Below are 24,068 nucleotides of genomic sequence, written 5' to 3' on the forward strand. Positions count from 1 at the left end.
TGCACTTGAAACAAAATAAAGACCAAGAGAACCTTCATTATGAGAAAGATGAAGGACGTCGACTGGGACCTATTGGGAATGCAGTACATATCAATAGATTTGGCCTTGGACTGGCATTGCCATTGGTGCAGACATTGCAGAGACATGTAATCTTGTGTAATAAAGCCTTTTCCTTGCGCCTTCTGAAGGCCTATGTAAAGAGAACATTAAAGACTCTGTATGTGGTCGCTAAATATCTCCGTTCCATCTGAAGCTCTGTATCGGGAGTACATCCACCCATTTCCTGAAGACTTGGAATTTCTCGTCTCACTCTGTGAATTCCTGCATTAGGCTTCACTAGTAATAATGCATTATCTTGGAATTCATTTTGTAGTATTTGTACAAATAGTTCCAACAGGTCCCAAACCCAGGCTTTCTGCTGCCAAATGTAATATTTCTCATGTTTCATTCATGTATATGCCCCTGCAGAAGCTATTAATAATAGATGCCATTGGAAGTATTCCGTTGGGATTGGGAATTCTGTACAATAATGATCTATACACCACTAATTCGGACATGCAAAGATAAGTGGGAGACCAAATTGAACTGTATGCGAAAGCATGATTAATGACGCTATAACCCTGAAATCTTTGCCATGGATCAGATGCTGGCTTTTTCACAATCCCATTCCCTCTCTCCGCTCCTTCCCTACCATCCTCTTGCATCAGTCATTGTTTACATTGAACATGAATTACTTGAATTACACTGGGTGTGTGACCTATTTGGAACACCCGTTTCATTTATTTTCTGTGAGGATTGGATTGTGACCAAATTAATCCAGGTGGAAGCTTTGAGATCATATAATTAGATCCACTGTGGAAGACAAAATAGGTTGAACAAAGAGGTCTCTTAAGCCTGGACACAGATGAGATTGGGATCAATGGTAGGGGGTTCCGCTCAGTATTAGCACCGTGTTCCTCATTATTCCGTCCACCAAGTGTGTGCTTGATTTACATTTAATTTTTTAAATGTCCAGTTTGATCCTAAGAGTACTTTTAACTTTTGTTTTATATTGTTCACGACTCTACAGCAAGGTCTTGCGAAAAGACCTCTTCAATAACTTTCACATTTCACTGTTATTTTTAGTCAACTGGACCTGAGTTGGCTCCGTACTTGGACCACTTTGTTTGTTTTTTACGTCTACACTAAATCTCTTTTCCGAGAATAGCCGTTCAAGTGACCGGTTAATCAAAGCAAAAAATGTTTTGTGTATTTTTATTGCTGCTGTATTTATTGAGTGCCATATTCAAACTGGATGATTTACAAGAAAAAAAAATCGTTATATTGCCATGGAATTACCTTTGATTTGTTCACTTCTTTTGTCACTTGATTCATTTACTGCCATGAAAAGCGAATTCCATCCAATGCTTGAGGATATTTCACATTTCACACTCTTTCCCAAGAATCCTGATTCATTATGTCGATAAAAGAAAAAAATATAAATATATTTCCTGTTAAAGGGTCAGATTATGACAAAGTTATACACTGTTTCATTGTGTGTTTTGACGATGATAATTTATAAATGTGTTGTGCAATATGCTGTCAGACATTTAAACTTTGAATCTTTTTTTAAGCTATATATTATAAATATTGTACATACAAAACACTACTATTTTGCAAGCAAATGGTTCACTTTGTACGGTTGTTATACATTAAATGCTCAGCCAATAGAAATGGTGTCGTCTGGATTCTTTTGTAGCTAAAAAAATTAACTCGACTATAAACCAAATAATGACGCTTTATATAGGTCCTATGAAATATCTTGATAGTCAATATGTCCTCTAAATATGAAACATTTCCACAATAGATTATTAACATCTCTTAGCTGGTCAGGCAGAAACCAGCTAACTCCAAAAAACCCAACCGTATATTTTTAAAACAAAGCAATACTGCCTCATCAAAGTTGGTATTGTGACTTTATATATTGGCACAAGAGGGGGAGAGTCGGTGGAGTTGGCTGCTTTAGCAGACTGAGGGTCCAATGAAGTTAGCTCAACATAGCTGTTTTGTCAGAAGCACTTTTTAATACCATTCAATATTTTTTTAAGTACAGATGTAGAAGGTGCTCCCCTTGATTTATGGGGGGAAAAGCCTGAAAAATGGAGTTGGCTCGTTTCTTCCTTACAGCCATGATGTGCAAAATTGTTTTCAAACCATATCTCTGAAAACAAAGCTGTGACGTTCTTTGCCCATCTCCTAAAACACACGTACAGCATTATTATAGTAGGGTTGATTATCAAAAGAAGCATCGCATAATTCTTGGTCATTCCATTAGCATTTCCCCTTAGGCCTATTTCAGCCAAATATCTGATGTTCTAGGTGAGGCCATTTGTCAGCCATACTCAGAAGTACATTCTTTGTTTATCACGTTAGTGCACCATGCTGATTAAATTGAGGTCTAAATTGGTATTGGTTCTGTCTGGAGTGACTCTAAGAGCAGCACTCCCACAGTCTGATGTCACAAGTGGATGTTTATCTCGGAAATATCTTCCAGCCTTTAGCCTCCACTCTGGAATAACAGACATCATTGATTTGGCACACTATGCAAAGGTGATGTCATCGCTGCGGTTTGCAATTTTTGCAAAAACAATTGACAGTTGATGTTCAAAGTGCTATACCTACCAATCAATTTTAGGTGCAAATCAGTTGCACATTCAGTTCAGTATAATGGCTACAGCCAGGCGCCTTGGAATGATTTAGTCAAACGATGTCTTGACTCTTGAGTACTGATTTTTTTATGTGCTATTGTCAGACTTTTTGTGCCCATTTTGTTTTCCATCATTTGCTTCTAATTATTTTCTTTTGCTCCTGAGCTGCAAACGTGAAACCTGGCATAAACAAGAGTTTCACCTCAGTGTTTTATGTTGTGACAATGATGTTGGTTGATTGACAGATTGATTGATGGTTAGTATCATAACACGGTCAGTATCACGGTCAGTATCATGTCAGTGAGAAGAAATAGAGCTCCATCCATGGACAAGATCAACTTTATTGGTAGTCCATGTCGATCCTCCAAGGATCTTCTGCAGGTCCTTTTGTATCAAGATTATTAGTCATGGTCAGTATCATGTCCTTATCATGGTCAGTATCATGTCATTATCATGGTCAGTATCATGTCATTATCATGGTCAGTATCATGTCATTATCATGGTCAGTATCATGTCATTATCATGGTCAGTGCCATGTCAGTCAGCATGGTCACTAACATGTCATTAATGATGACCGTGATACTGACATGATGACTCGTCAGTATCATGTCAGTATGATGGTCAGTATCATGTCCGTCCGTATCACGGTCAGTATCATGCCATGGTCCAGATACCATGCTGTGCTGTAAAATGTATTTTGCAGCTTGCAGTTTTTTTAATAACCAAAACAATACATAATATAACTTCACAGGTTCTGGAAAGTTCCAGGTTATGGAATATTGTGGGTTGCCCTCCGTTGACAAGAGCATAGCAGCGTATTTGCTATGGCATGAAGGTAAGCAGTGTCTTCTGGGTACTCGCTATGAGCGAGCCAGGATTCATTATTCATGTGTAACCCTCAGGGCTGTGGGCAAGTGAAATAGGAATAAGTAGGAGGAGGTGGTGGGCTTTCTAACCTCCTGTCTGTCAGATCCACACTGGAGTGTCATCAGTGCATGGAAGGATCCTCTGTACACCTGCCAGGCTCTCACTCCTCTCTGCTCTCCTTCCCTCTGTGCCTGACAGCATGCTGACAATCAGTAGCTAGCTAGTCCACCCATTGCTCAGCTAGTATGCATATGCATGCACACGATACTATATGCGAGGACATCGATATTTAAGTCAATTTTAGCCTACGATCTTTTTTTGTTTTGTTTGTTTAAGACGAAATCTAGCTTGTAGTTCAGCTATTTTCTGTGCACGACACCTGCTCACAACTCCCTCACAATATGCATACAATGACACACATTCACTCTCTTACTTGGTGGGAATTCATTAGAATTCTCTCCTGGCTGTAGCCTACTGACAAGTAAGTGGGCCGCAAGATTGTATTGTTTGATAGAATATGTCAGTGCTTCTCCAACTGTATCTGCCCTGACTTACAAAAATGTCTCTTGGAGTCATTTTTCTGCTACGTTTTAGTGCATTTTATGATATTTTCAAGCAAACCGGCCACCGCCAACTCTACGGGCTCTTCTTCTTAAGGTTTGCAATCTGGTCCTTGCGTACAATCTCACCAACAGTTAACCATATTACTAACCCTATAAAACATCCACTAACTGCAACACATCGATTATGTTTTTTCAAGAGCTGATTTTCCAACGTCTCAGAAGTCTGTTTCAGCTTCATGAGCAAGTCATCTCTCTGGGTCCCCGTGATTATGGCGGCTATAACCATAAGGATGCATACAGTGAGAAGGATGTAGGCTACTTGATGTATTTGTGGCTGATTCTGACATGCTGTTGCATTGGTAGAGAAGGGGTGGATAACTCAATAATCTGTTCCTGATTGGAACACATTGTGTTCCTCAGGTGCCGACACAGTGCAGGTATTCCTCAACCTTGGTCTCTGCAGGACCTCAGTGGAGCTACCTGCTGTCTCATCCTCACTGCCAAAGTTTGCCACTGCCGCTGCTGAACTGGAAAAACAGTCTCTACTGCAGTGAAGGTGTACTGGCTGCTAAAGGATGTTCCAATTTGGAAGTCCTCATTGGCTGCTTTCTCCTCTGGCTCCAATACTGCATGTTCATCCTCTCTCACGTCTCCTAAAGTCACAATGTTCAAATGGTCACTGGTGGGGAACAGAGTCACATGCTCTGTCCCTCCTGCTTGCTGGCAGCTTGGACTGTTATCTAGGGTGTTGCCATCAAGTGAACCAGCCTTCTCTTCCACATGACCAACAGAAGAGGCTGGTGGGTTCCGTAGCTCTGGCTTTATCGATCACTTGAGCACTAGTTGTCTCTAGGTCAGTCCAATATTTCTCTGGCCCCAGAGTCTCCTCCTCATTTAGTATTGTCCATCCACAGGATACCTCTGTGTCACTCGACAACTCAGACATTTTTGTTTCTTTGCAAAGCATCTGCATGCTTTGGCACAAAGGTAGGCCTATGTGGAAGGACCCGGAGATTCAGGCACATGAAAGCGGAAACTTCCCAACTGAAGAATCCCAATGTAGTACAAGCAGTGATTCACTCGGTAAACTAGCACACCAAGAGACTGAAAATGATCACACATTCAACAAATGCTCCAAATTTCTGTTTCTGACAGGGCCCCAGACACTATACTCAGACATATTGGTCGGATCGACGGTGCAAAGTAGGCGTGAGAGGGCTGCATATAGCAGCCCGAACCTCTATTTCTTTATAAAAGTCTTCTAACTTTCTAATTTATTTTTGCTGGTTTAATGGGCTGTCTGTGAAAGACAAGAATAGCCTAAATTGTATTGTGAAAGTCTGCTTTAAGTCCAGCAAAGAGACTTGTGCTCCCTTTGGGAAAATCAGGTGGCCCAGAAAGCAAAAGGAATTATTAGCCAAATCTGACCACGATCTGTCCAGTGAATTCACGGCAATGCCTTTAGGCTGGCATTATTAAGCCATTCTGAACGGGCACCCGTTTTGGTGTCGGCATCATGTCATGCTTTAGCTATTTAAAAATAGCAGATCTACAAGCTCATATCGCGCCACCGAGTGGCGCGATACGAGCTTGTAGGTCTGCTATTTTTGAAAAATCGAAGAACGACTGACATTTTTAGAATCTGATCTCAGGTCAGAATGGGTTCATCAGACCAGTGTGTGTCCGGCGGAAACCTCGTATGAATCTGATCTCAGGTCAGAATGGGTTAAGTGTCTCTTTAGGAGAACAAATTGCTACATTAAGTCCTTCATTGCTTCCACTATCAGGCTATTAAATCCCGACAGTATAGGTCTAGCCATTTAAAATGAATGTTACATTTCTTAAACTTGGTTACAGTATTTATATGAACTATAATACAAATGTGTGTGATTTATCTGATATAATGTACCTTATGTGTTCTTGTCTTGCTCCCTCTTGTCTGTGTATTAGGACTTGGAGGTGGTGATGACTTGGTTCTACTTGGTTGGTAACATTCTTTACACCTTGTTGTACCAAGTACAACTAGTTACCGAATGGGCTCACATTGGTGTTCAGTTGAGGCTGAGTTTTGGGTTTTGGCTCTCGGGTGTAACGCTGTGAGGTCAAGTCTGGCGCGAGTGGCGTCGACATGTTGGTGAGGCGCTGTCACGCTGTTGGGGCTGTGGTTATTTGTCTTCTTGACACAGGGTCAGTCTTGGTGGCGGTCGAGGTCCTACACAGAGTTTATTATTTTCTCATCACTCTTCTTCTTCCTTCCCCAGTTCTATGTCCTTCTCTCCGAGTGCTCCTATAGGTCATAGGGCTGACGTTGCTGAGGTGGGAGATGGAGGGACAGGCTGGAGGGCATATGGACCAGTCATGTGGAGGCAGGAGCTGTATTGCTGTAAGTGTAATATATTGTATTTTAGCGTGCCTAGTTGGCCTCCGCTCTTATGGAGGGGGTGTGATGTCCTCTCAGGGCTGGTTCTAATCTAGGGGGAGGCAGGGGTGGGCTCAGACGTGTGTCCTTGCCCACCCAAATGTGCATCCTGCCCACCCAATCAAGTTATAGGGAATGTATATATTTTTTGCCAATACCAAATACCACAAAATATCTGTATCATATATTGGGTGGGCAGCATTTTTAGACCCACCTTCATGAACACATACCGCAACAAGTGTGTCTCTGTAGCGACTAGCGAGGTGGAGGGAGACGCGGCTGGGAAAATGTACACGACAGAGAAGTGTTCAGACTACAACACAGAGGGAATAGCCATAGATAGATAAACTGATATGATGATAGAATAGTTTTCTATGCATTTTGGGGGGGGGGCTATATTCTTCTGCCCACCCTATAGTGGGCCAGGCTAGAACCGCCCCTGTGACCTCTAGGTTGTGGTCGTCTGTCCTCCCAGTTGGTTTGTGTTTGTTCTAATTTTGTTTCCTGTTCCTGTTAGGAACTGGAGTGTGTGCTGTCTTGGGGATGAGGCACACCTGAACCCAATCATCCATTTGGGAATTTATAAGCAGGCAAGCCAAGGCCATTCCTTCTCTCCTACACAGGCAAGGCGACACTGTTTGCTTTTGTTTGTCTTTTGATTTACTTTCTGCGCTTGCACAATGTACATACTGTATGCAATAACTTTCTATTAAGATTCCTTTGTGAGTTTCCCATCTTTTTTGCTGTGATTTTGAGCTGGTTCATGCGCTAGACGGCTAGACAATCACAACATAATTGAAAGGATTCTTATCTTTTTTCTTCTGCTGCCCAGCATGTCAGATGGAAGACAATTAAATTGATGAAATTCAGCCTGTAGACACTGAATAATCATTCAAACGTGGATGTATTCTACATGTAGAATGAAAACTGAATAGGAAAGACCTTGGAACTTCTTGCCGCCCTTTAACACATTCTATTGGGAGTATATGGCTTCACAATTATGGTACAAAGTGTGAATTGTGTTCAGTGTGCTGAAGCTCAGAGGGTTTAACATGACTTAATATTTCATGATTATTATTATTATTTATTATTATTATTTATTTGAAAAGCAACTTAACCACATGGTTACAGCAGTTTGAGGATGACACAAGGAAGTCCTGAGACATATTTCCATCCAGGTCCTCTCACAGTTTACAGTTAAAAATAAATACATAAATACATACAATTGCAGATGTGCCCATGCCATGTTGTCCTATGCTATGTTGTCACGTGTCTGTTGTTGTGTTGTACTGGTTTACGTTTCAAACCTCTACGACCTGCTGTAAACCAAATTGCACCCCGGGGACACTAATAAAGAACTTGAACTTGAACATAAAAACAAGCGCTTCCTTATCTTTCCTAGATAAGGAAGGAATGATAAGGATGAAAACAAATATTGTGCGTACGTGCATGCGTGCGTAAAGAACACACATAGTAGGCTGCTAACGTGTTAAATGTCTCTCAAATGCTTATAGGCCTATACAGTATGAAGGTGCTATCTCATATAAATGGTGCATTTATATATAGCGCCTTTATCCAAGGTGCTTTACATAGATTGTGCATTGCATTCACCCACCGATGGATGGTGGAGGAAACCATGCATGTCACTGACCTGCACATCGGGAGCAATTAGGGGTTCGGTGTCTTGCTCAAGGACACTTCGACACTAACTCTGAGGAGCCCGGGATCAAACTGGGAACCTCACGGTTTTTCCCATCCAACCCCCTGAGCCACTGCTGCCCGTCATATGGCATTGTACATAGAGACTTACAGTCGCTCTACTCTGCGTATACATTGCATACTAAACCTTTTCTGTAACACATTGTGGAGGAATGTTTAGCATAAATACACAAACGCTGATGGCAGTTCAAGTGTGAGCTTCCTTTTGGGTCCACTGACGAGATGACGATATAGAATGCAGCACTGAGGTTACTGATCAATGGGATGAGACCACTCCACTATAGAGTTAATCTGCCATCACGTATAGCCAATTGCTTTAATGAAATACCTGGGGCATTATCAGAGAGATCACTGCATGAAAAAGGTCATTGATCCATAATTTCCATGTACGTGAATGTATATATACTCAATGCTTTGAATGTATACATGTATACAGTATAGAGCAATTCATACTGGAACATTGTTTTTCCTGGAAGATTCATGTAACATTTAATTGTTTTGGCTATATCTTTGGACGCCACCATTGTAGAATGAAGTAGCCTACCGGTATATAACACAGGCTTAAGTGGTTAATCAGACTAATTAATTTAGGTGATTTTTGTTAGGAGTGCATGCAAATGACTAGTTAAGTGATTAGTGTATGTTTATGCACAGTGTTGTGCTGCTCCATGGACCCCTGGGCCTGAGACTGCCTCAGGGCCCCCCTGGGTCTCTCTCCAACCACTCCTCCTATAACACACAAATATATGCTGCTGTCACAGCCAGAACCGTGCAGCCTACACATACATTGAATGTACACACTCCACACGACTGCCCGTCTATTCACATACCAGGAAACCATAAACACATGTAATTCATGCGTATAGTATGCATTTATAGATGCTCAGTCGTTGCCGTATTTATGGATTCATTGGATGAAATATGTGATGATGGGATTCTATTTCCCAAAATCCCCCATTGTATGCATCTTTCCCACTACTAGCAATGACATTATCAGTTGAGGACATGATGGTCCAAATATTGATATTGATTATCTGTATAAAAAAAAAACATTTCTCACCAGAAACAGATGGAGGCATTGCAGTGTTTGATGATATCACACTGAGAACAGATGCTGTATACAGACATGTCCCAAGATCTTGATATGGACAAGTGGCAAGTGTAATGGTGCCATCTTCTGGTCAAAGTTACTATCACAGCCATGACTTTTAAATTGACTGACAAAGATGGCATGACAATTGCTTACATATCCACTGTCTGTATATTGGCTTGAGCACATGTGGGGTCTGTGCAAGAGGAGGGAATTTAAGAGGGAATAGGATTAGAGTCTGTTTCAATGCTGTAGCCTGAGGGTATGTGCTGTGCATGGATAGGGGGGTACAGGGGACAAATGATGTTGTTCATGGTCACTGAGTCACACTGAGGTGCTGGAGGTCAGCGGTCAGCGCCCAGATTTTAAAGCCAGAACAAGAAGCATCCTGGATGCTTTGTGTGTGTGTGTGTGTGTGTGTGTGTGTGTGTGTGTGTGTGTGTGTGTGTGTGCGTGTGCGTGTGCATGTGTGTGCGTGCATGCGTGCGTGGCTGCGTGCATGGCACGTGAGGGGTTACCTCACGAGTATTTCTCTTTTTTTCATTTTCCATTCCATTCTTTTAACAGCCCTTTTTTCTCCTTGCTCAATCTTTGGTCATTTGATTAGGGGACTCTGGGACTTCTAACGGTCAGCGTATGGCTATATTTAAAATGAATCCCCCCCTCTCTCCCCTTTCCCGTCCTTCCTTGAGGCCCCCCTACCTTTTTTCTTGGCCCAGGCCAAGATATACCTTCTCAACATAAGCATGCATGGTGTAATCAAAAAGAACAAACAAAGAACATATACTTACACACGTTTCGGGGCGCAGGCCTCAGAATTTCCAAAATTAGCCTACTAATGAGTGCGGATTTTATTCTCTTTCTATATTATGTTCGCTTTGAATCTGCACCCAGAGCACACGCCTGAACCTTAAAGACTTAAAGAGTTGAGCGTGCCTTACAATTTACAATTTAGGCATTTAGCAGACGCTCTTAATCCAGAGCGACTTACATTTAAGCAAGAACAAAGCATGGGAATACATCACATAAAAAGCATTTATCATGAAACATGCGTAAGCTAAGAAAGTAACAGTGGAATATTTATATAGTGAAACTATACATACACTATACATATAAACTATACATCTTTACTACTATGCTATATATGTGTACTATGGCGTGCTATGACTACATACAATACAATTACAGTGCTGTCTACATAACATGCTATAAGTCTGTATCAAATGCTATATAATCCAACAGAAATGCTATCTAAGGGTTTAGGGTAAGTGCTAAGGGCCATGATGGAGTCTGAAAAGGTGGGTTTTCAGGCTACGGCGGAAGATTGGGAGTGATGCTGCAGTTCTGACTGCAATGGGAAGTGCATTCCACAGTTTTGGAGCCAGAAGGGAGAAGAGTTTGGGACGTGTGGAGCGTTGTCCCGGCGTTTTTAGTGAGGGTACTTCCAGCTTCCCTGCGTTGGCTGATCTGAGTGCGCGGGAGGGTTTGTAGGGTTCAATCATACTTGTAAGATATGGGGGAGCCATACCTTTGGTTGCTTTGAATGCCAGCATCAGAGTTTTGTATTCTGTGCGGGCAGCGACCGGGAGCCAGTGGAGGGAGCGGAGCAGGGGGGAGACATGTGAGAATTTTGGCTGGTTGAAGACCAAGCGAGCTGCTGCATTTTGGATCAGCTGGAGAGGCTTAAGTGCACATGCTGGTAGGCCAGTAAGGAGGGAGTTACAGTAGTCGAGTTTTGATAAGACTGTTGTCTGGATTAGGAGCTGGGCTGATTCCTGGGTGAGGAACGGTCTAATTCGTCGTATGTTATAGAGTGTGAACCTACAGGATCGAGTGACAGCTGTGATGTGAGGTTTGAACGAGAGCTGACTGTCCAGGACAACACCAAGATTCCTGGCTGTTGGGACAGACGTTACCAGGGCGTTGTCTACGGAAATAGTTAGCTCCCGCATAGGGCAGGACTTAGCTGGGAAGAAGAGAAGCTCAGTCTTGTCTGGGTTCAGCTTGAGATGGTTGGAGGACATCCACTGTGAGATGTCAGCCAGGCATGCAGTGATGCGCTCTTCCACCTGAGTGGTAGAGGGGGGGAAGGATAGGAACAGTTGTGTGTCATCGGCGTAGCAGTGATAGGATATATTGTGGGCAGAGATGATAGTGCCAAGGGATTTAGTGTACAGTGAGAAAAGGAGGGGACCAAGTACAGATCCCTGTGGGACCCCAGTTTGGAGGGTTCGGGGGGATGATAACAGACCTTTCCAGGAAACCTGGTAGGTCCGGTCGGTGAGGTAGGAGGAGAACCACTTTAGTGCCGTTCCACCGATGCCTAGCTCCGCTAGGGTGTCTAGGAGCAGCTGGTGGTTCACTGTGTCAAATGCTGCTGATAGGTCTAGGAGAATCAGTACTGCAGAGTGGGAAGCAGCTTGGGCAGCATGTAGTGCTTCTGTGACTGCCAGCAGGGCAGTTTCTGTGGAGTGGGCCTTCTTGAATCCGGACTGGTTGGGATCCAGCAGGTTGTTCTGTGAGAACACTGAAGTGAACACTTATTCTGACCTGAGATCAGATTCATACGAGGTTTCCACTGGACACACACTGGTCTGATGAACCCATTCTGACCTGAGATCAGATTCTAAAAATGTCAGTCGTTCTTCGATTTTTTTTCAAAAATAGCAGACCTACAAGCTCGTAGCGCGCTATGAGCTTGTAGATCTGCTATTTTTCAATAGCTAAAGCATAACATGATGCCAACACCAAAATGGGTGCCCGGTCAGAATGGGTTAAGTGTGACGTACGTAGTCGTACTATGTACATTGAATTGTTTTATGCTACTGACTTTGGCAGTGATGGAAAGTAATGTTTTCATTTATTTTAATTAGTTGACAGCGTTTGTTACTAGTTACTTTGGAGATTTATACAAAACATATATTATTTTATATTTTTGCTATTTCAAATTTGTGTTGCATTGCAAAAAGGTGTGACAAATGTAAAAAAAATCCTTTGGTACTTTAATAATTACATTTTGATGGCAATACTTTTGTAGGCTACTTTTACTCAAGTAAAGTGTTAAATGCAGGACTTTTACATTGTGGTTCTACTTTTAAAGAAATCTTCTTCAACCACTAGACTTCAGTCCCTACAAAACAAAAAATATGCTGCCCTATTTATGAAGGGGTTACTGAGAATTCCTCTCCTTACAAAGGGACGTCACATTAGGAGGGTCGCCGTTTTATGACTTCCTGTTCAGGGCTGTGCCTGGGGCTATTCCACATACAAATCATTAGTTAGCTGTGTATATTAGCAGTATATGCTTGCTGGCACTGTATCACAATGTACCAGAAAAAAAGATCATTATACTTTTGAACAAGAGAGTAATACAGCGGAAGCTCATGGCATTGAAGTTCACACATGTAGTGGTCGACTATGTATGTAGTCAACTTTCATAAGATCCCCAAACTCACTGCTGGTATCAAAATAGGTTTAATGATCTACATTTTGTTGACTTTCATAGCCAAATTAGCTGTTGGAAAATATCTGAATGTATACATTTGTGTACAGCGAAATACAACAGATGCCATCATAAGCTCTTTTGATTAAAGTAAACAGTTCATGACTGACTGTTACAATTTACATTTTGCTATCCGAGTGAAATCAGAAAAACAAATCGAGTCAGGGAATTTTGGCATGTAATGCATTGTGAGCTTGTTGATCAACAATTTTCGATTTATTTTAATGTAAAATCTTCTATACATTTTTGAAAATGTGAGCAAAATAAGTATTCCCATGGTTAATTTGTTTAATAAGCCCTGTTCATAGCATTGATGATTTGATCTGCCATTTGATCACCAAAATTACAAACTGGACTGACTGGAGTGTCACCATTGACCCTTTACCTAACACCTGGTATTAAGCAGTATTTATAGTGAACAATGATGAGTAATATAATAATCAAAATGCTTATTTTCATTATAAATGAAACACTATATGGATCTGAGCCTGTGATAAATAAATGAAACATTATATTGATCTGAGCCTGTGTGTGGACTTCCCTCTAAATGAAACACTATATGGATCTGAGCCTGTGTGCAGACTTCCCTCTTTTTAACTTTGTTTGAAATGTATCCATTCTACAAACTGAATAAAAATGTCAATCAATCAAACCCAACATACATTATAATTTGATTTGACGACTGGATGACAGTGTATCTCCTTTTCAGACTCATGAAATGATGGAAACTGACGCCATGTTTCGTATATTGTGTATATTTTATTTGAATCATTTACATATTTTGCAAGTGTGAAGCATGACTGGGATGACCCCCATTATAAATCCTCAAATTTGAAAGCACTATATTTCTAAAACTATGGAACATTTCAAAGATTCGTTTTCAGGCAAACATGCAGTCCACCGTAAGTTGAACCTATTAGAGTTTGAATGGGGTTTCTAGGTGTAAGTATGTAGGACTAGTAGCGTGCCAAAGTTTGTGCTATTGCTATTGACAAATATAATTTGGCGTTTAAGTTAAATAGCTCAAAAACTACAAAACATTTCAAAGTAAAAGGTGACCATTTATTCAAATAATTATGAATAATAATCCGAAATGAGTTTTCTTCGACGGGTGGCTGGTATCTTAGAGATAGGGTGAGAAGTTCAGTCACATGAGAGAGACTCGGAGTAGAGCCGCTGCTCCTTCACCTGGAAAGGAGCCAGCTTAGGTGGTTCGGGCATCTGGTTAGGATGCCTCTCGGGCGCCTCCCTAGGGAGGTCCTCGACGCACGTCCCACTGGGAGGAGACCCCGGGGCAGACCAAGGCGCAGGTGGAGGAAATACATCGACTCACTGGCCTTGGAACGTCTCCGAATCCCCCAGGATGAAGTCACTAATGTTGCTCTGGAGAGGGAAGTCTGGAGCACTCTGGTGGAGCTGTTGCCCCCGCAACCCGCCTACGGATAAGCGGTTGAAGATGGATGGATGGATGGATTATGAATAAATAAATAAAAAATGCATGAAACATAAAATTGCTATAAAGAACAATCACATATATCATTAATTTGCTGTATTATTATTATATGTCCAAACCATTCTAGATCTATCTGTCTGTCTGTCTGTCTGTCTGTCTGTCTGTCTATTTATTTATTACTTCCTATACTTTACAACATAGTAGGCTATGTTTATAAATCTCTTCTTTCAGGGTTCTTTAATCAATAAACCGTTTATAATTCCTTCACGATATCAATTTAATTTAATATAAAAAGTTTTTGAGCGCATGCAGGCCACTCGTGTAAAAGGAAAGGAAAGGTACTAGGTTTACCCAGGGTAACTGGACTAAGCATCAGATACTTGTTTACAGCCAGGCCCTGCTTATTTCATAGAACATTTCATGGTAGTGGTTCAATGCCTTGTCCAAGGGCACTTCAGCGGTGGTAATTTTTTAAGTGGTGCAACCACTTCTACATCCAGCATGCAATGTCCGTGTACCTGTGTACCTGTTTGTGATGTGTGTACCTGTGTGAGCACGAGTGGTGTGCGCATGCGTGAAATTGGAACGAGAGAAGTATGTGACATGGCTGCCACCTGCTGGACGCAAACGATACAGAGAAGAAATTGGAACGATACAGAGAAGAAATTGGAACGATACAAATTGGAACGATACAGAGAACCAATAGACGGGAGTTGCACCACTTGGTTCACACTGGTGTGATTTTTTTTTAAACGTGTCGGACCGCTGATTCGAACAGGCGACCTCAAGACCGCACAGCAATCCGTTCGGCCACCGTGTGTGTGTGTGTGTGCGCGCGCGTGTCTGTGTGGGTGTGCGTGTGCGTCTGTGCGTGCGTGCGTATGCGTGCGGCTTGTAAAATCCACACACACAGCTGCAGCGGATGAGATTCACTCTGACGGACCAACTAATGACCGAACAGACCCGGATACAGTAGGCGGGGCTTTAGGTTTAAAATGGAGTCACATGCGGTGCGGCGGCAGAGTGTTTGGGGCGCGCTGCTGAAATGGTAAGCTTTTTAATCCACCATTAACTCTGTTATAATTATTGTTTAAACATTGGAGTTGTTAGGACTGTTGCTTGTTTATTGTGACACTAAATGTACAACACTATGTAATGTGTTGGTCCTTTTTGAGAAGCAAACACATAAGCTAAACTAAACAGGTGGGAAGTTAATCACTACATTTACTGAAGCACTGTGGACAATATATTGTATTTTTATACTACACTATTATTTGGAAACTTAATTACTAGTTACTTTGTAGATTTAGATTATTATTAAAATAAACGGCTTGGCTACATTGCAATTTACCACTAGGCTACAACCACATTTTGGCCATTTGAAAGTAGCTGAATAAATGTCTATCTCTGCTGGGTGGAAAACTCCAATGTACAAACTTACTTCTCAGAATTTTAATTAGAAAGTTCAATGCTCAATGTGTTTATTTGTTTTGATTTAAGTCTGGAGACCACACATTAAATAAAAAATGAATCCACAGCACTATATAGTCATTTGTATTGTTGACCCATTTCTACCATACAGAGCAACTTGATTTCAACTTTAAAGGGCCACTTCACCCCTTTTGCAACCAGATCTTATTTTAATGATTGGGAGACACTCACTTTTCTGGGGGTTTGTTTTTTGTTTTTATATATTTTAGTATTTCAAAGTGTCCATGGACTCCATGATGTTCATGGACACTGGGCTCTCTTCCTTCCTGGACTACAATTCCCATAATGTTTTGGTGCACTGCTCCTCCTTGTGGATAGGGGGCAGGGCTGTCTTACTGAGACAACATGTAGTCCAGGAAGGAAGTGAGCCCAGTGTCCATGACATCATGGACACTTTGAAATACTGAAATATCTAAACACAACATATTACCCCCATTAAAAACCCCAGGAAAGTGTTTATTGTCTCCCAAACATTAAAATAAGATCTGGTTGCAAAAGGGCTGAACAAAAACAATAGTCCACAAAAGAGAAAAAATAGTCCAATGTCACTGACAGGTTAAAGGGCCCTTTAACCTCTGTTAGTGACATGGGACTTTTTTCTTTTAATGTGTTGCCCCGCCTTCCTACACACACACCCACCCACACCACACTACACCACCATGACAAAATTACCGCAACTAGCTTTAAGTTAACAAAAATCTGAACTAAACCTGTGTGGGAAATATAATGTAGATTTTCTTTAACAATGTTTTTTCTACAATTTATAAAATCTGGATCAAGTGTAATGTTGGCGTATGTTTGTGTCTTACAGGTTGATCATGTGACCTTGGTGTCATGCGATGACCTTGGATGCAGTCTTCAGGAGATGGCTGGTAATAGAGTGTCTACTCGGCTGGGCTGAAACGTATAACGGTGTCAATGAACGCTCTCCCTGAGATTACGAGGTGAACGTTGTCGGGACGTTTGTGCCATACAACCTTCACGGCTCTATTAATACCATCTTATCTTCAACCGAGCGACGGAAGGCCCCCCACGGTACGTACCTGGATTACATGTGGCTGTAGTAGAAACTAGGGCTGTGTCACCATTACAACATGTTAAGTTGACCATTCATTGTAATACAAATGATTGCAATTAACAATTATGATTGATGTTGAACATATTTGACTGAGGGACTGCCATTGGATTTGTTTTGAATTTTAGCAGGGAATCCTAGCTTCAAATTGACATTGGTTGTTCAGTTTGACCCACCAGTTGTGGAGATGTGGCTTATAGAGTAATGTCTTGCAGAAAACAGCGAGTTGAGAAAACAGACTTGACAGGTTCACTTCTGTGGTCTCTAACATTACGCTTAAGCATTTATTTCATATTTACATGTCGATTTCAGACATGCTCTAGTATGTGAGGAGTCAGCCTGTGCTATTAACTCATTTTGCGATGGACAAAAAGTTATACTCGGGTGAAAAGCTCTCTCTCTCTTCGGGCAAAGGCACTCGGAATGATAGCTGGATTTAATTTATCAAAACTTCCTTTGACCATCACAAACGTCATCAGGGAAATGCAAGTTTGGGGCACAATTGGCAGGTGGTGTGATTAATTACCCAGCACCTATCGCAACACACCTGCCGATTGTGTGCTTCCCTGGTCAATTGATGATGGGGTGGGGGTGTGGACAATATCTCACTCACGGAATTGGGTGAAGTGGCCTTTTAATGGGTTGACTCGTTAATCACAATTTTGACTATATAGTGAAATAATGGTGACACAGCCCTGTCAGTGACTGTTATGACTTCCAAAATGTCATCCTGTAGGCCGACAACTAATTTTCTTCTCTTCTGCCCTGACATTTCAGAACATGAAGCTGACAGGAGTTACGAACTCTATGCTGTTGCCACTGCTGGGTGAACTCTATGCTGTTGCCACTGCTGGGTGAACTCTATTCTGTTGCTACTGCTGGGTGCTGTTGGCAGTGAAGGTTAGTTAACCTTTTGACTCCTGCAGCTGCTTGTTTAAGTGGGCTACATGCTACCATACCGTAGGTTGTCTTTCACGTCATGTATCGTTTCACTTAATTTGTGTGTGTATAATGCCAGTCCACATCACATGCCATTATGTGATGTTTGTGGAGGCATGTGATTTATTTATCGTTTCAGAGCATACTTTTTTACATGCACCTCGACAGTGGGTGCAGGGGCAATTTTGGAAGGAGGTATAGGGCCCGCACACTTCTTTTGGTAAATGATTACTTTATTGAGTTAAACGACAACGTTTTGATCTTGATAGATCTTTGTCAGGTCAGGATGTACTGACCTGATGAAGATCTATCAAGATCAAAATGTCGTTTAACTCAATAAGTAATTCTTTACCAAAATGGTGTGCGGGCCCTACCTCCCATTTTATGGTTTAACATAATTTACGGGTAAATTCTGTCCACATCACATATGTATGTTTTCTTCTAGTGTCTCTTCTCTATTCTTTGGTTTTAATAAAGTTATTTATTTTTTGTTCGAGTTTTTTATCGCATTTTGCTTTATTTTTATACGTAATTTCTTATTTATTTCCTCTTGCCTATCTATTGCCCTAGTTTTTCACTAGTGGTTTTTGTGCATACAAATGTGATGTGGAGGTGTGTCATTATGGTAGCATGTAGCCCCTTAACACTGTGTTTACAGCCTATGCTGTAAGTCTAACAGGAAGCAAATGATGGCCGTTGTGTCATTTGCTTCCTTGGTTAGTGTGTGTGTGTGTTTTGATTTAAGTGGCTGATATTGAAGGTAAGTGGTCGTAGTTATTATCTTTGGCTGTCGGGCAGAAACCATGTATCTCCATAGTTCTTTTCTCCTTTCTCTTCTCTATTCTTTGCTTTAATAAAGTTGTTTTTTGTGGTCAGAGTTTTTAATCGCATTTTGCTTTATTTTTTTAAAGTAATTTCTTATTTCTTTCTTGCCTATCTATGACACTAGTTCTTCACGTTTGTGTGTATCGTTTCACGTAATTTGCCAGTAAAGCGTCATCACGTCAGTTCACATCAGATATGAACACAGGCCGGTATGTGATGTGCATTTATGTGATTCTTTTTTTTAAAGTGATTATTTCACAGCAATTGCGGCTAGCTTGTCATTCACGCCATACATTTTGTTTATTGCTGTTGTGTTCTAATGTCATCCATAGTGTTTGTGTACTGTGTTGCTGTATTGCTGACAAATACTGGGGTGCAAATAATGCTGCTGCCATTGCATGATTTGCACCTCATATAATGTATGTCAATTGTCCACAAATGGCATAAATTGTCTTTCTCTATTTTTAATGTATGCAATTCTTTTGAAAACATTTTTAACTCGCGCCACAAACTTAAGGCCAACTGCTTGGGCAGAGACCAAGAATCTATTTTATTTTGTTCATGTTCATAAAGCGCTCTTAAGTGCTTATAGTGAAAAGTGCAGCAGCAAACCTCTAGGTCATAAGACTATTGTTGGTGCTATATTATCAGATCTAATTTATGAGTGAAGCGTAATCCCACTCTATGAACACAGGCCCGGTATGTGGTGTGTGTTTATGTCTCGTATCATTTCACATTTGTGAGTAAGGCTTCATCATGTCATCCTACGTCACATAATGAACATGGGGTTAGGTTAGGGTAGGTATGTGATGTTGGTTGCTGTGATGCATGTCTTTTATAATGTGTGAGTGAAGCTTCATCACGTCAGTTCACATCACATTATGTGGTTTGTATTGATGTGATTTATTTATGCTGCCATTTGCAGCTAAAACGTCTTCATCCATGCCGGTCACTATGGCGAGGCATTGACGATGGGCCTATGACTCAAATGTTTTCTGCTGCACTTTTCACTTGGCACTTTGCAGCACTTTATGAGCATGGAAAATACAAATATTTTCTTGGTTTATGTCTGAGGAGTTTTCCATAAGGTATTTGTGGAGTGAGTCTTCTTCCGGTTTTCAATTGTATAAAGACATAATCATGGCTATTTTTTAATCATCAAATTATCTTGCTGCAGGAGGTCGGCAAGAGTAAGTTTAAATAAGCAAATTTGAAACTAATGACTGATTTTGGACCTGTAAATTATAAAACTAAGGCACTGGTGTGGTACTCCTGGTTTACCAGAACGGGGTTCAACTCCCTGCGGTGCCCTCAATTTGTTGTATTTACATGGTTCATTTTCTGATCATTGTGTTGCCTTTTCATAGATAACCCCCAGCTTCTTTGCTGTGTTTGTACTCCCTACAGTTGGATTAAAAGACTACTTAGGAATTAGTACTTAGACTGTTAAAAAAAATCAATTATAAATTACAAAAGTATACTTGGGGACCAAGCCCGAAGGGACTCTTGGTCCGTTATTTCTCTCTCCTTCCACCAAAAATGGCAGTTTAATGGCAGTTTTGGCTGAACTGTGCTCTCGGGTTTTTGTGAAACTTGGCAATATGGTAGCCCTCTACCAAACTCATTATTATTTTTTGGCTCCCAATTCCAATCATTTGAAAATGACGCTTGACCCTGATTTCTGATCGGGACGACCTAGAGGGCAATGCCAAACGGTGAGGACAAGAAGCCCACAATTGGCCAATTGTAGCACTCAACTGAAAATGCAAACTTTCAACGGGTATAGCTCAAGAACCGTTTGACCGTGAGCAATACAACATACCCATGTGTCTCATGCATCACGTTCGTGTTTTGACCTGACGGGGTCTGATAGATCACCTGCCATTTTTAATTGTATTTCTCTTCTTTGCTAAAAATGTCAACATTTCTACACTAACCTTGGACCTATACCGATAAAACAAAATCAACATTTTCTAAGTCTAAAAAAATGACTACTATAAACTGTAGTCATATCAGAACCTGGAAGGACCACAGACGAGGGTTTTAAATATATAACGGCAATCTTTTTTAAAGTAAATATTTAGAATGACAAGACAATTCATATGCAAGGCACTTAAACACAATTAAAGTCCCTTCACATAACCATTCTCTATAAAACACAAGCCTATATGTGTACACAATATACAACAGTTTGGTTGTGTACTTAATTTGCCTTGGCGTCTTGACCCCCCCAGTCTGAGCTGTGACGCCGTCAAACTCCGCAGGGATTGCTTGACAGACCGATGTGCCGCGCTGACAATATTTAAGTTAAAGAGTCTTGGTCAGCTGTCACCGTAGGTCGGCGGAGCGAGGCAGACGATCACACTGCTAACTCCCCAGCCCTGTCTGTCTATCCAGGAGACCACATGGGTAGTCTCCCCTCCTGCTATATTAACGGCTAACTCCCCACACCTGTCTGTCTACAGGAGGCGATCTGATGCTGCTCACCCACTACACAGAGTACATCCTTCTCCCATCCGGCACAAACATTCCTTTGTCCCCGTCTATTTGCACACTAAATGCTGCTGTGGGTAGATCTAGGAGATAACCTTATGATAAGCACTTTTTACTGTATTTGCAATGCGTAATGTCTATGCACATGCACTTTATGACCTAACGCATAGCACTTTATGCCTGCACTTTAATGGATATGTGCACCTTTGTGCTTTGGTATCTGCTGTGATTTTTTTTTTTTTTATAACTTTTTATTGAATTTTTACATTTTCACATACAGTAGATGAATCATGAAAGATATACACAACACAGGTACGCACAATACAATAAAACAGACAAGAAAAACAAAGCACAAACAAACAAAAGAAAATGGCGAGCAGCACATACCGTACACGATACAATCAGTATTCATTAGGAAAAATATATAAATACAAATATATACATACACAAGATAACACAACACACATGGGCAATCCAATGAATCACTTCCTTTATAAATCACAGTAGATAGATCCCTGGGCAAGTAATCTATCAGCGGCTGCCATACCCAGCTAACATGTCCATCTGGGCCCAATTGGGTTTTGACATGGGCTATGGACATGGGTTCCAAGTGGGCCGTGCACCCAGTTTTCACAAAGGGCCCACCCGTGTTAGCCCATATGGGCTTACGTGGGTTTCTAACTGGATCTTAGGTGGTATCCAAATGGGCCATTTTATTTCAGAACCAAGTGTGCGCCACCTGTGTTTGCCTATATGGGTTTGAACTGGGATCTGATTGGGCCTTAACACATCGTTTGCGGGGTCAGTATCTATACGTCATTTGTCAGCTGATCGCCATGTGAGTATCACGTATCTATACGCATTTATAGCTTTTTTATTGAATACTTTAGTTCATCTTTCTATGTGCCCGGACAACATATAATGTTATAATGTTAATGCCTAAGAAGTGCATCGATTTGCCCGCAGCCCGTATATGCCAATCACCATAAAACCCCACGGCGAATACGAATAATCTGCAACGGATCACATGGAGTCATGGACAGATGCATGTTTCCTTCTTCATATTATGAACTAACAAACGAATCACTTAATCGAGGGACCGCCATGAAAACAGTGGCCGCTGACATGTCTTCCGTTGGGGGTCTGCACATAGCCGTCTTCGCCAGCAATCACTATAGCTCGTGTGATTGTAACACCTTTTTATTCATTATAATTCCAGTGATAAGACCGCAATGAACGCGTCGGGGACGTCATCGACCCGGTTGTAATGTATAACGAATACACATTTCCTCATCCTAAACCGTTGTGTTCTGTGGTGGAAGCCATTTCCCCTTCCTCGTCGAGTTGTCATCTTGACATCACAGCTTAGCTCCTTTTTAGACGTTTTTTATCCCATTTTTAGACGGCTATTGTTTAGTGGGATGGTCAAAAATGATGAAAAACGAGATTTAAAAAAAAATAAAAAAAACGATGGGCTATAACCCATGTTTTTTTTTTTTTTCATTTCTTTCAAATCCTCAAAAATTATGAAAAACGACGTGCTATAGTATGCCGTACGGTATGGGCTATAGCCCATGGTCAAAAATGATGAAAAACGAGGATTAAAAAAAATATCAATAATTCAAAAAACGATGGGCTATAACCAATCATTCTTTTTTTTTTCATTCTTTTCAAATCCTCAAAAATGATGAAAAACTGCGTGCTAGAGTATGCCGTATGATGGGCTATTAGACGAGCGTCTAAAAATGGGATAAAAAACGTCTAAAAATAGACCTCTAAAACACGTCTAAAAATAGACGTGTTTTAGACGTCTATTTTTAGATGTTTTTATCCTATTTTTAGACGCACGTCTAATAGCCAGCTATTGCTCAGTGAGATGGTCAAAAATGATGAAAAACGAGGATTAATTCTTTTGGGCCAAAACGATGGGCTATAACCCATCGGTTTTTTTTCTTCATTTTTTTCAAATCCTCAAAAATGTTGAAAAACGGCGTGCTATAGTATGCCGTACGATATGGGCTATAGCCCATGGTCCAAAATGATGAAAAACGAGGATAAAAAAAAAATCAAAAATTCAAAAAACGATGGGCTATAACCCATCGTTTTCTTCATTTTTTCATTTTTTTCAAATCCTCAAAAATGATGAAAAACGGCGTGCTATTGTATGCCGTACGATATGGGCTATAGCCCATGGTCCAAAATTATGAAAAACGAGGATAAAAAAAAGAAATTCAAAAATTCAAAAGACGATGGGCTATAACCCATCGTTTTTTAGCATTAAGCTATAGGAGAACAGGGATTTGAACATTTAGAGGTGTATTAACTGAAGGCTCACAGTCTCAGCCTGATAACCTCAAAAGTCTCATATCTCCCCTGAGCCATAGGCAGTTGCTTTGGCTTAGTGGTTAAGATGTTGGCCTTCAGTGCAGGGGACCTGTGTTCGATTCCTGGGTGTTACACTCTGATGAACGTGAGTCTATGTTCAACTCTTGATTCTTTCAACTTTACTATCTGAAGGCTAACATACAAAAGATCGCTTCAACAGTACAAAGAGGCAGATGTTACTGAGTGATGGTGTAGTAGGGGCTATTCAGCACAGAGAGTTCATGTTCAAATCCCACTCTTCCTAAAGTTTAATGCTAGTTATTGAGCTTCATTTACTGCTATTCTAGCAGTGGCTCACAGCCTCAGCCTCAGCCTGACTACCTCAAAACTCTAATTGTCGTAGTTGTTAAGATGTTGGCTTTCCACGTGGGAGACCAGGGTTCGATTCCCGGCTGTTACACTATCATACAAAAGAAGACCTCAACAGCGCTAAGAAACATCTGATTAATATGATTCTGTGTTATTTAAACTTTACTGAAGGCTAACGCACAAAAGATCACTTCAAAATTACCAGGAGACTTTGCCTGAGAGTGTCTGACTGATGGTGCAGTGGTCTAATC

The sequence above is a fragment of the Protomyctophum parallelum genome (genome assembly GCF_964188405.1).
Source record: "Protomyctophum parallelum genome assembly, chromosome: 8".
NCBI classification, from domain to species: Eukaryota; Metazoa; Chordata; class Actinopteri; order Myctophiformes; family Myctophidae; genus Protomyctophum; species Protomyctophum parallelum.